The sequence below is a fragment of the Lissotriton vulgaris genome, chromosome 6 (assembly GCF_964263255.1).
Source record: "Lissotriton vulgaris chromosome 6, aLisVul1.2, whole genome shotgun sequence".
NCBI classification, from domain to species: Eukaryota; Metazoa; Chordata; class Amphibia; order Caudata; family Salamandridae; genus Lissotriton; species Lissotriton vulgaris.
In genome coordinates, this window is record NC_141694.1 from 1227042764 (window position 1) to 1227057178 (window position 14415).

A 14415-nucleotide genomic window follows, 5' to 3' on the forward strand; every position below is an offset into this window, starting at 1 on the left:
AACTATCAGAGAGGAATGAATAATTAGGTACAAAACGGAATTCAGTTTCGTAAAGTTGCTTTCTGTACATAGGGCTGATGCTTTAATGCATGGCAAGAAACCTTTAGAATGCCCATCTATCCAATAAAGCCTGAAAATGGCGTTGTTGAAGTGTCTGGAGTGTGGACAAGCAAAATAACTCTTTGCTATTTGTAGGGAAAACTCAGACACTGTTTTCTTCTGTGCAGGGAACCAATTCAATTCAATTCAAAAATTCTTTATTTCGACCGTCCAGGTCATAAAAGAGTACAAATTAGAACATTAAAACTTTTTAAAAAGGAGATATTTACATCCATTAAGAAAACATCATAAATTGCACTATACAGATATCACACATTAAAATATAAAGATAGCTTTCAGTAATAAAAACTTTAGCTGTGGATATCAATTCATTTACACCTTCTGGTCCACATAGCTGTAAGGTACTTAGAAAGTGCAAATATGATGAAACTTGATGTATCAGTCTTTAAAATTCTAAAAGCAGACAAACAATTTTTAAATCCTAGGTTTCTGCAAAGTGGAGCCAGCCAAAACTTCCTGGAGTTGCTGTATGCAGAGAACCATAAAGAAGATGCAGGAGTTAAGATAAAAAGATATGAAAGAGGAGATTCCTGACCATTAGCAATCATGGCATAAAGATGAGGCACCCAGAGTGGGCTACGAGGGATGGAGATGACATCAATGTGGCAATTGTAGTTGGCTTAAGTTGGCCATGGATTTGGAATCTGATCTGGGTGCCTAAAACTGTCTTCTTTGATCACTCTATAGTTACCCTTATGGAAAAAAAGATGGGATGAGGGATAATGCGGTTTTAGAATATCCAGTGGTGAAATATTTTTAAAACATATTGATCTAGGCCATTCCATTACAGCTAGCATGGAAACATTTAAAAAACAAGCTAATTCCCTATCCACTGATTACCTCTCACTTATTCTTTGACTTTCACTATCATAAGGGCCAAGGCTTGTGGGGCCAGATGTACGACCATTCTCTTTAGTGAATCGCAAATTGCGATGTTTTGCGACTCACAAAATGGAATGTACAACAGTGTCTGGGACACTTTTTGCGATTTTCAATTGGGTCGCAAGGTACCTGCCTCATTAAAATTCAAGAGGCAGGTCGCAATTTGTGAATTATTGGGAATGGCCTGCAAACACAAGGATGGTGCTCTGTTGGGGACAGCAGACCCCAATTTTTTTTTTTTTTTTTGAGACCCACGGCCTCAGATTTTATTCATTTTCATAAAGTAAAATGTACACAAAGCCAATCAATCATACAAAGTTATATAATCAGCAGTCTTTTCATACTCGGCAGTGTGCCCGGGAGCAGTTGTGTATTGAGAGTTGCTGTAGCAATGAGGCGGCAGGGGGGAGAACGGTAGACAAGTCTGGTTGATCATAGCGCCGATGGGGGGGGGGGGGCGGAGGGGGGGGGGAGGGCCAGGCCCCAGGGTGCAATAGTTACTTGGTCATCACCCCACTACAAATGGGCAATCATGTGATGCCCGACTGGAGGCAGGCCTGATGGTTTCCAGTCAGAGTGGTGTCCCATTCCTGGGCAATTGGATACATGCGGAGCCCCGCCGTCTCCTCCCTGTGTAACGCCACGCTTTCCGCGCTAGCCCAGTTAGCAAATTAATGACGCCAGTCTACCGGCCGCGGGGGGCACTATTCTTCCAGCGCTGCGTAATGAGTCGCTTAGCTGTTATCAGCCCCAGATCCCAGAACCGTGCCTGCAATTTAGTCTGTTTGGATTGCATTTATTTGTGCAATATTGGTATTTGCGTATGTTACTCAGCCTGTTGTATATCAAATATTCAAAAAACAATATTTAAATGTAATTTTAAAGTCATTACATTCAGAGTGCTCTCAGTGAGAAGGGGAGGGGAAGTGCGAAGGTTGTGAGGGACCGGGTAAAGGTGGTGTGACTTTTTAAAGACATCCCGTTAAAATCAAAACACGCCTTTACAATCAAAATGTACAAGAGGTTCCGAAATTGCATCACACATAGGTCAAATCAATATATTCCTTTGTGTCCTATTGTGTGTTCAGATGGCGTAGTCTACGTTTCGACCCCCAATGTACGCTAGAAGTGTTATTATTGCCTCATGTTGGGGTCTTCATCAGGACAGTGATATGGAGAGCATCAATAGACGGTCGTCATCTGTGCCGTCTGGGGGTGGGCCTTGGCGTGCTCCTTTATATTTTGGCCTCTGTTCCTTACTGACGACTGGGCATCGTGTCCGGGTTCAGTTCTGGTATTCAAAAAGGCTCAACGCGCTGTTTTCAGCACGGTTGTGGCCGTCAGTGCTCCTGGCTGCCTCGATGCATCTGTCGATGCTGGAAGAGCACTCTGAATGTAATGACTTTACAATTACATTTAATTATTGTTTTTTGAATATTTGATATACAACAGGCTGAGTAACGTACCTAAATACCAATATTGCACAACTAAATGCTATTTTCTTCTTGATTACTATTTCTCTTTGATAAATTTGTGCAAATTTGTGGCAAATGTTTATGTGGTGAATGTCTGTATGGTATGATACAGAATTATTATAGTACATTAGTCACATTGTAACTCGGACCATTTCTTCTGGTGTGAACCTGGGCTTCTATTGGAATTCTCCAGGGCATAATATCAAACCCTTTATTGCCGTTTTAGCGGCAGTGCTCTGCCGCTAAACCGGCGATAATTTTAACACCGTCCTTGATAATATGCCCTAGTGTTTTTTTCTAAAATTCCATATTCAACATAATCAAGCACTACTTTTTCTTTCACTGGAGGCAACTAAATAGGATAATCAATATTTTACTTACTATTGTCAATAAACATTTGTCTGTTTGAAATCAATATTTTCAAGTTTATAACCCCAAAGTAAATATGTAAAATAAAAAATACATCAAAGGTAACCTTGAATATGGCCCACTAGGTTATAGAGGGGTTCCTTTGACGTCATATACCAAGAAGGGTGGGGGGGGGGGCAAGTGCTCTGCAAACATCAAAAAATAAGTTTGTGCCTGAAATTGGATTGCCACTCCCAATTGGACTGGAAAACATGGTGTCTCTGTTATGTCAAAAGTGCTGTCATAATTTACAAAAAACAAAAAGAGGGTACTGGATTGTGAATAGTACAACAGTCAGATGTCTTAGGCACTTGTAAAGGGTGATGTGGATGTACAGGGTGTGCAGATCTAGCAAGTCAAATTAAATATAATCTCTGTATCAATGGCAGAATAGTTGCAAGCTTACCTTGAAAAGTCGTTGTGATTACATAAATATGTTTACTCAGTGAAGGTGCAGAAAAGTAATGTGAAGGGAGTGTGGGATAATTTGGAGGAGTGAAAGAAAGGATGAGAGACAGACTGCCTTGCAACTTGTGCATTGTAAATATTCATTCATGTAAAGAATTGATTGGTGACCTTTATTAATCCTTGCAAAAACAGCATTTATTTTCCATTGATAAGCCTTCAGAAAACAGTCATTTCAAAACCCAGAGGCCAATAAGATTAGGATGCTGTAAAGAAGAGGTTGTACAGTTGCTTTAGATGGGGGCCGAGGGCAAGGGATGAGATTGGCTTTGTAGACCATCCACCATTGCTAGAAGCCAACTGGATAAAATGTACTAGGACAAAGAAAATACACAAAAACATGGTGGCCTTTGAAATCCTGTGTCACTTACCCTTTCGCCAGAGTAAAGTATCAAGCTGGTATTCTGCCTCATCATTGCCTCTGTGGTGGGCCCGCGTGGCTGCTGAAGTGGTAAAAAATCGCATGAGGCAAAACGTTCTCCAAAGCCCACTTCCATTATCTACACAACACCTTGCCCATAATGAAAAACCCTCATTAAAGTGTTTAGCAGTGCCCACGTTTAAGAAGGTGATTTTACCTACTGGATGCAATCCCATAAATTGTATGACAAGCAAGTGCATGTAAATGTAGAAATATGGCTGTGGTTAAAACTGGCGAGCCAACAAATATCCAATGTGTATGAAGATCTATGCCTCTTGAACTTATTTACACTTTATTTGTAGGTTGGGTAGGTGCGGGAGGAAGTGCCAGAGAATCGAATGGGGAAGCTAAAAGAAGAATGACGTCGAAGCCAGCCATAAGGGGAAAGAAGAGGAAAGGGGAAAGAATTTGCCGGAAAAGAAGTATAGTGGAATAGTGAAGTGGGCTTAATGACAGCGCAACAAGTGGAGATACTAAGAAGATGGTCCAAATTTTAGAGGTATTATTGGTTGGAGAGAAATGCTAGGAACAGCTTTGTTTAGAGGCTGGTCAGGTTAGTTATAGATTGGGAGCAGGATGTGGGAAATAACATTTATAGTGGATCCAATGTTAGAGAGCATGCATGGAGGGCAACTGAAATACCCAAATACCTGGCTCCTATTCCTCCATTAAAATACTTTTTCACTTACGCATACTCTTCCAGCAATATGATGTGGGATGCGCAAAATCAATGGAAAACTCATCTGTACCGTGCGGTGTCTAGAAAGGCATACAGGAAGCTGTAAAGAAACCAAAAATGATTTCAGCAAAGATTAAGGCCAACTCCAGCCTCCACTAATGAGGCTCACGTTCCTGCTCTGCCCACAACTTTGTATTTGAGGATGTCAAATTATTAATATTGTCCTACCATTTTATAACAAAAACATGCTTGAATATATATCTATTATGTGTATATCATCAAGTTATACACACACAGACATATACATATATGTATATATAATATATACATTTATATATAGATATATTTTGAAATATATTTATACATGCCTGGGTACATGTGGGTACAGAAGCTAGCCAAATATTCACTCAGTATGGCCCTTTCGTTTGGGTTGTGTATCCTCTGTTCAAAATACATCTTTGGAAAACTCCCCTGGGAAATAATGAAGTCCACATAAACCTTTTTAGTTGTGCAGGTTTTGATGAGTCGAAGCTCAGTGAATCTCATGTCAGGTATTTTCTTGCACCTGAATGTGTATTCAGAATGTGTGAAGCTGCAACAGTCACTAAAGTCTTCTGAATATGATAATCTAAGAGTTTCAAAAGCCTACAGACTAGATATACACTGCATGGTGTGCGCATGTGTGTTTTTCCCTAAGATGTCTCTAGCATTCCTCTAAGACCTTGGTAGTCCAGCAACATCTTATGAAGCTTGCAGGATTCCACAAGCTCCCTGAGTGACTGGGCCTAGGTCAGCAGAGATGGAGGAGGCTTCTTATGTACCAAGGAATAATTATCATGCATTAAAAGTTACTCTGGCAGAGTAGTTCCATTTATTATGGCAGCTTTGGGTGCTAAGCTTCAACAATGCAATCTTGATTCTCGATCTTCCTACCAAACTAATCCCTGACACATTTCTGGTCTGTCAATACCATGTCCTGGTCTTAACATTAAGGAGTACAAAGATTATAATGAAGTCAGTAGATCATGGTAAGAATGATGAAAGAGTTTGGTGGCTCTGACAGAGGGCATTAAATTAACTGCAGATATTTCTGAAAATGTTGTATTCCAAAACTTGTATCATAAAAGACATCATAATTCTCTTAGACTTGTTTGTAAAATATATGTAAAGGACACCATACTTCTACTTGCGAATGACATTAAGATGTCTGCTGCCATTAAATATGCATTTACAAAGCCAGGGAAAATCCTATTTACTTTTGCACAGTTGAAGTTTGTACAAGTCATCAGTCTGGATCTACTTCATTAAGAGAAAGTTTGCTTTCTGGTGGTGATGAGATAAATAGTTTCAAAGGTGTGCTTGGAATTTATCATTTATCTAGAAGATTACGGTGTCTTTTATATTGAGAGTTGAATGCCTAGTTCAGCTGGTAATGTTGGAATCAAAAACGAAAGAAACAGCAGTGATTCACATAAAATCTTCCTTAAACATTTTGGCTATGAGAATATGGTAGTATTGCATCAGCGACGCTGTCTTGAGGAATTTACATTTTAAAGAGTCATCTATTTAAAGAATCCATTAGAAGCCTTTATTAACCTTGATGAAACAGCATTCATTTGAAGTTAACAAACTTCAGTAGGCAGTAAGATAAGACAATGTATGATAGAGCAGATTGTGTAGTTAGTTATAGAGTGAGACAGGTGGCAGGAAATCACTGGTTTTGTCGACTACACATTCATAGACACCACAAGAGTAAATGTTCTGAGGCACAGGAAATGCTCAAACACATGGTGAAGGAAATGCTCAAACACATGGTGAAGGAAATGCTCAAACACATGGTGGGCTTTGATGTCCCGTCTTACCCTTTCGCCAGAATAAGGTAGGAGGCTTCGGCTCTCGCTCATTATTGTGTCTGCCAGGAACGACTGTGGCTGCTGTAAAGATAAAAATTACATTAGGCAAAACATACTTTAAGGCCCATTTTCACTTTCCACATCAAACTCCCCTTCCATGACCACAATAAAAGACTCATCAAACTTTTCAGTGGAACCCAAGTATAAGTAGGAACATTGATCACACAGAGTTTGTTGTCAGCAACCTTGTTTCTAGTAAATCATGTGAAGTAGGAGATGACAATATTATTTAGCTGTAAAGTCATATCTTTAGCCATGGTACCCTTAAGGGTTTAAAGGTTTTAAATATCTCCAGTGTCAGAGCAGTGAATTTGGCTAGTTTGCCTATAGACATTCCATGAGTATAAATAGACTGCAGGAAGTATTATTGTGGCAGACAAATAATACACGCAAATATGTTTAACTCCTTGGACGCTCATGACGAGCTCAGCTCGTCATGATGTACACCTCCATACACCCATGACGAGCTGAGCTCGTCATGAACAATGGGATTTTAAAAATGTAAGCATTGACGATGAATTTCCTAAGCATTGATGTTGTTAAAGAGAAAAAACAGCAAGGATGCATGTTTACCTTGTTAGGATGTAAGGGAGTGGCCAAGTTCATAGCCAATGGAAAGAGATGGATCCTAGTAAAATATACTAATTAAAAACAACAAACGTAAACTTGTAAGATTAATGAAAGTTACATAATTTTGCAGAGAAAGGTGAGGATTATCTTTACATAAGCAAGTGATGTTTTCCTAAACATCAGCCTGCCTATGCAGTGTGTGCTATTTATTTGTACTACACTCATGCATCCTTATTCTTTTTTGTAATTGCACTCTGATCTCACTGCCCATAGGCATGTGTTCACTAATGATGAAGAGTGTCCTAAGAGTTCTCATCTAGAGCTGATTGTAAGGTATTATCCACAACTGCCCACTGCAAAGTGTGTTAACATTAGGTAATACCATGTTCTGAGAGCATAACCCATTAATTGACTACCATGTATGTGAGGGGATATGACAAGAAGAACAGGCAATTAGGAGCTTTTACTACTGAGCATGTGGAGAATACATCTATTAACATCCTATAGGAAGGCCAAAAAGCTGATTGCAACTGCTGGTTTCTAGTCCTTCACTGAACTTGGAACACAGGCAAATAAGAAGACTTAGTTTGATCATTCTACTGCATTGGACTAGCTGAGCCAGTTTCAGTATTCCAGGGAGAATTCTAATAATTATATTAATCAAAAAATGTCCATCCACTGGAACAATAGCTGAAGATGAAAATCTTGAGAATTTAATACCACGCACAGAAAATGTATTTTTGGTATTGTTTATTTCTAAGAATGCTTTTTCACTGACTATACTAACAAATAAAAACAACGAATATTCATACATGGTACACAAAAATCTTTATTTCGATGTTCCTCAAATTAGCTAGACATAGATTCCCTTCAAATGTGTTGCCATGAACAACAGGCATTCAATCCACACGGCCTCTCAGCATCAATCAATCAGTAGATTTGTATAGACCTTCTTGTCACGCGTGAGGGTATACAGGCGATGGCAGGGTCCAGTTGATTAGCCAAATAGTGAGGTTTTCAGGGACTTTCAGAACTCTGGAAGAGATAGGGAGGTCCGGAGATAAAGGGGTAGCTCATTCCATGTCTTTGTTGCTAGGTAGGAGAAGGCGCAACCTCTGCATCTGCTAAGTCAGATGCAGGGGTGAAAGTTAGAGACGGAAGTGGAGTGGAGATGCATGGTGGGGGATGTAAGTACAGTTGATGGTTCAAGTAGGTGGGTCCGCAGTTGTGTAGGGCCTTGTATACGTCGGCCAGGAGATTGATGCCTAGCATCTTTTCTGTACAGGGAGCCAGTTCATTTCCCTGAGGTAGGGGGAGATGTGGGTTTGTCTAGGGAGTTCGAGAGCGAGTCTGGCTGCTTTGTTCTGTATGGTCTGTAGTTGGTTCGTAGCGTGGCCAGTGGGGGTCTGAGTGAAGAAGGCCACCATGATGCATCCAAGGGGAAGCTTTTGTTGCTGAAGATCAGTACTTCTGTCTTGTCTGTGTTGAGCTTCAGGCAGTTGTCCTTCATCAAGTTGGCAACATCTGTACTGCAGTTGTGGAAGTTGTTCTTGGTGTTGGTGTCTTCATAGAGAGAGAAGATGAGTTGTGTGAAATCGGCGTAGGATATGATGCCAGTCCATGGGTTTTGATGATGCTGGACATAGGTATCATATAAGTGTTAAAGAGGGTGGGGATGACCGAGGAGCCTAAGGGCACTCCACAGATGATTTACTTTGGTTCAAAGGTGAAGGGTAGAATGACTTTTTGCATTCTTCTGGTGAGGAGAGGCCATCCATCCGAGAGCAGCTCCTTGGATGCCCCTGTTGTGCAGCCTTGTGATGAGTGTGTGGTGGGAGCCATATCATAGCCTTCTAAGCGGTCTATGAGGATCAGAGTCACAGTCTCTCCTCAGTCGAGTAGGGTTTGGATATCATAGGTAGCCACCATGAGGGCTGTCTTGGTGTTGTGGTTGCTGCGGAATCCAGACTGAGAGGAATCCAGTAGGAAGTTTGGTTCCAGATGTGAGGAGAGTTGTTGGTTGATAACTTTTTCTAATACTTTGGCTGGGAATGGGAGCAGGGAGATCGGTTGTCAGTTGTGGAATTCACTGGTCTCTGCTAATGGTTTCTTTAGTATGGGGTTGACTTTTGCGTGTTTCCAGTCTTTGGAGAAGGGGGCTGTGGCTATTGATGTGTTAAACAAGGCAATGAAAAGGTGGCTGATTTCATTACAAGGCGAGAGGCTACCATTATGCAATTACCTTTTATTGCTGCCCCAACATTCAGCCCTTTAAAGAACAATAATACATTATAAAGCAATAGAATGTCCAAACAATATGTATGTCCAGAGTCATCATCCTCTTTTATTCGTTGCTTCATTACAGATAAGTACTTCTGCTATTTGTTTGTCTGTTGCTACTTATTGATTGCTGTTAAAGATCATATCTAATCTTTAGTCATAGTTTAGGACTGCTCTTCCAATTAATAGCTGGGCCTGATAAGTTTTTAGGGAATTGAGTTTAACCTTTGTTAATATTGTGTCAATGCTACTGCTTGACTTGTGTCAATACCTGCTTGAAAGACCGGTAGTCATTTGGCTGAGTATATTTGTGTTACACAAGTGCCCAGCCTGCAACATCCGGCCTCTTGGTCCCTTATCGGCTTCTTCGCCAAGTCAAACTGCTTCTGTTTCAGTGGCAGCTTTCAATCAGTAACACCACTTGCTCCTCAGTGTGATCATGGGCCCACAGCAATCTCACACCTCCGCTTTCCACTACTTTGGGAAGGGGGCGATTGTGGAAGCTTTGGGTTTGTGATCGGGCAAGTATTTGAATATCAAAGATGACTAGAAATCCTCAATTGGAGATTTCAGGCAGGTTGCCTGGCAGAGTTGGTGGAGGCCGAGTGCAACCCTTACAACTGAGATCCAAGCTATTCTGGACTGGGAGGGTCCAACAACGTAGAATCAAGTCAAGGCATTCCTTGGTTTCACTGTGTATTATAGGAGGTTTGTGAAGGGAGTATGGATCCATTGTGACACCCTCACAGAACTCACCTCCAAGAAAATGCCAAAGAAAGTAAACTCACCAGTTAGCTGTCAAAAGGCTTTTGACACCCTGAAAGAGGCAATGTGCTCAGCACCCATTCTCAAAACTCCAGACTACGCCAAGCAGTTAATGTGCAGACTAATGCCTCTGAGCTAGGGATAGGAGCGGTCCGATCTGAGAGCAATGATGATGGCCAAGACCAGCCTGTTGATTTTATAAGTAGGAGGTTACTCATCTGTTACGGAAACCCGTTTACGAAGTTGTCAGGTTGTCCCGTCACAGCCCGAAGGTTTTAGACTCCATTTTCCATTGGGCAGTGTGATGCGCAGAGATACGTCCTGAGGTATATTCGAGGTCAAGGCGGCATTAATGGAAGTACGGGTGAACAAGCGATGTCGATTATTCTTCTTGGATACAGTCGTGATGCTGGTTGCCGGTTCCCGTTCTTGGACTCGTTATGGTGTGGTAAGGGTGCCTTAGCACCGACTTTCATTTACGAACTGTTCTTGGTGAGTTTCGCTATTTAAAACATTTCACACGCTGCCGTGATGGAAAGGGTTTGGGTGTAATTTTCCTGCAAAAGGGTTGTGGGTTCAAAAGGGCAGCGCTACTACATCCAAAATGGAACCGGTTTGGGTGTATTAATTTTGTGCCACTACCATAAACGTGCAACGTAACAGCATTTCTGAGTTCTAGTGTGCTGTGTATTGTTTGCTGTGTAAAGAGCCGTGACGGAAACGGCACAACTCTTGCATTGTAGTGTGTTCATAATTCACAGTGAAATCAGCTGTAAGTGTGTACTTGGTATTTTGGAGGATGCACTACTAGCACAAGCCGGGTTTACAAATGGCAATTGTATAGTGCTACATTGGAATGGTATGACAAAGCTGTGTTGAGAAACGGTGGATAAAAACAGTGAATATTGTTTTGGTTCTTATTACCCAGCAAATTCCCATATACTGTGTTGTGTGTTATTTGGAATCCTTGTTTGCTTTTGATTCTTTGTCTTTACTATTATGCTTTGAGTAACAGGGGGCATTTGAAGTACGTGGTGAGAAGCTCCCCTGTGAAGTGCAATACCCTGATTGAAAGGGTGGGTACAAGGATAAGAGATCACTCCTCTTTATTCCTCGACACACACTACATGCTGATGTACTGTTTAGTCTTTTTTTGTAAATTCATGTTCCTCTATGTCTTAAAAGGCGAATTAATTGCAAAAACATGGAAAAGATAGAGCCATATGCATTTCATGATTATAATGAAGACCAGGTGCTGTTGTTTTCTTTTACGGGTAACAGAGAATGTAACGCATTACCTATAACAGTTCAAAAATGACAGAATTGTGTTTAGCTAATGGTATCTAATTGTTTGCTTTCTTTCATAGGTCTCCCTCCCTGCTGTCACCATCCTTTCCTTCCCTCACTTGATCAGATCAACATTCTGAGCTGTAATATCTTCCAGATTTGAGAAGTTCAAGCGGTTGAACGCCTTTTTTGCAACAAACCAACTCCGAGTTATCAAACGATCTCAGTGTGAAGCTGTCAGAGCTGACATCATCAGGGAGCAGCTTCAGAGTGCCATTGAGAGGGAGGCATTTGATTTTGTACCTGAATAAGATGAAACAATACCTGTTTGGTACTCACTTCACAGTTCAAACTGACCACAGACCTCTCAAATGGCTAATGCAAATGAAAGGTAAAAATGCCAAACTTTTGAGGTGATCTGTCTTCCTACAGGGAACAGACTTTATAGGGGGGTAGGCGCTTGCCCGGCCAAAAGATGGCTGCTTGCTAAGTGAGCTCCGCTAACCGCCACATCGATCCGTCAGCTATTAGCTATAATTATCCTGGTTACTCGCTCGAGATCCTGAGCATGCTGTGCCCTATCGAAAACGCTCTGGAGGCTGTAGGAAAGGAGTAATTCGGCTGCAGTTCTCGGACCAGACGCTGCTTCCCCTGAGCCGCGTGAAGCTGCTGCTGAAGAGGACGACTATTCCTGCTGAGGCGGGTGCGAGCGTTCACCCGGCCCTCGTGACCATTGAGGTGTGGAGACGGCTGGACCCCCTGATTGGTGGCGATCCTTCTGCTGAGTGAGTGGTGACTTTGCCGGCGACCGGGCTGCTGAGCTCTGTGGCATGTTTGGTGATACGGAGGTTGAGGCCAAGCTGCGGAGATGATCTTTGACGTGCGGCCTGACTGGCACCAACCTGGCGTGCAGGCCTGCTGGCAGACTACATCCGGAGTGGATTCTTTGGCATTAGGCGAGTGCAGGCGGCCTGGATTTGTTGCGAACATTACACCATTTGCCTCATCACCTAGCGGGAGCAGCCCTATATCCCATTATGGGACTGCTACTGTATTGGGCCCTGGTAGCTGTGCATGGACAAGCAGTGCCTCATTGCATGGCAACAAAGCGGGGGCCACACTCCTAGAGGGGCATGGTGTATCTGAGCCTGCCTTCATGGTGAACTATTAAACTGCCTAGTGTGAAACCCTCAATGACTCCCCTTTGCGTGGCCTACATCCAGCGTAGTTGGACGATCGCACTCACAGGTCCAGCAGCTGACGCAACAGATAACACCATCCCTGCACTCCTTGCATTGATCCTGATTGGCGCCAGCATGGGAAAACTAGACAAAACACAGCATAAGCTTGACTTTGAGCAGGGCAAATCCAGGCATAGAGTTGATGCCACGGAGTCCGCTACATCAGAACCAGACATGTTGTCTGATGACCCAATTGGAGACAAAACAATCCTTGTGTCTATGCAGAAAGGCTTGTCGGTGATTGATGCAAAAATAGACACCTTGTCCAACAGGATGGACCATATGACCGAGGGAGTTGACAACCACGGGGAGTATCCTGACATGGCGGAACGCAGAATTACTAAATTTGATGTGGCGCGAACCAACTCTAATAGTGCGCAGAAAAAGATGGAGCGAACTCTGGTTATTTTGCAGGACAGGGCTGAGGATTTGGAGGCCAGATCACGGCACAGTAACCTGCGCATTATAAGCCTGCCCGAGTCCACGGCAGCAGGCAACATGGAGACCTTTATAGCAAAATTGCTTACTATGCTGCTTGGCGCTGCCACCTTTTCTCCTATGTTTGTTGTGGAACGGGTGCACAAGTCGCTGGGACATAAGCCGTCCCCAGGAGCCCCTCCTCGACCTGTAATAGCGAAGTTACTTAACTTCAGAGACCGCGATACGGCGCTGAGGAGGGCAAGAGAACTGGGAGATTTGCAACATGAGTGCTCTTTCCTCTCTTTATTCCCGGACTTTACTATCAGAGTCCAGGAGGCCAGGAAGCAATTTGCTCCTCTGAAACTCAAGCTGTAAGAGCAAAAAGTAGAATACGCGATGCTGTATCCGGCGTGGCTGCGAGTGATGTTCGATGGTAAGGTAAAGATATTCTCTGACCCCCCGTCCCTGCAAAAATCCCTCAAAGATTTGGACTTGAACGGAAAGCGCAGGAAAGACAAGATGGCGGACGATCGGGCTGACGGAGCGGATGAAGGACTTGATGAAAATGACTGATGAGAAACATTGCACGGCAGACTTTTATGATGATTTTCCCCGTGAGTATATAATCTGTGCAGGATTGGGGTGATTGGACCTTTAGCTTTCAGGGAGTGCCTCCTTACTGTGAAATATAACTTTATGCTGAAATGTATGATTCTGCTGACCCTTACTCGCATAGGCCAGGCTTATTGGTACAGGAAGTCAGCATCATATTGAGTGAGAGATGCTATCCATCAATAGTTGTTTACGAGGCTCCCTGAGAGACTTAGTACCTCCAGTGGAAGTCTCTTATTATTTGGAAAGTGGCTGTGTGGCATTGGGACCCCACAGAAGTGATGGCCGGTAAAATCTGCCCCAATGCGTTTTACACTCAACCGTCACAAGTTAAATAGTGCTTATTACTAAACAATTGTAGTTTTCTTGCTATATGTACTAGTAATTGTTAGTGAGGGGGAAGTGAGCCGCTTATGCCTAGTTGGGGTTGGCATGACGTGGGTGGGGGGGTTGGTACTTTTGTTACAGTTCACATGGTCACACTGGGCGTGAGTGATTACGGCAATGCATTTGTTATAGCAGCTAGGCTTGTCAGAACATTTGAAAGTGAAGAATGACACACAGTGAACATGGGGAGGGATATAGAAGAAGCCTGCGATTAATGACATGGAACATGAGGGGCTTAAATGACCATAGAAAATTGTGTAAAATTCTGGCGTACTTGAACAGAAAGGAGGTAGACATTGCGCTGCTGCAAGAGACGCATTTTGTCCCTAATAATGCTATGCTCACGAGGTGTAACCTAGCAGGGCCATTCCCTGCAGGCGGCTTCACCTCACACTCCAGGGGTGTAATTACCTTGGTTAATCCCAAGTCAGCCATACAACTTGAAGAATGCTAGACTGATCATGCTGGTAGATTTGTAATCTCAAGATGT

The 14415-nt window shown here is 42.7% G+C and overlaps 1 protein-coding gene across 1 annotated transcript in view; it reads right to left on the bottom strand.

The window, feature by feature from the left end:
• Window positions 1-14415, bottom strand: part of LOC147708659 (uncharacterized) — a 218777-nt gene that overhangs the window by 6331 nt on the left and 198031 nt on the right. The gene's annotated exons all lie outside the window — the stretch shown is intronic.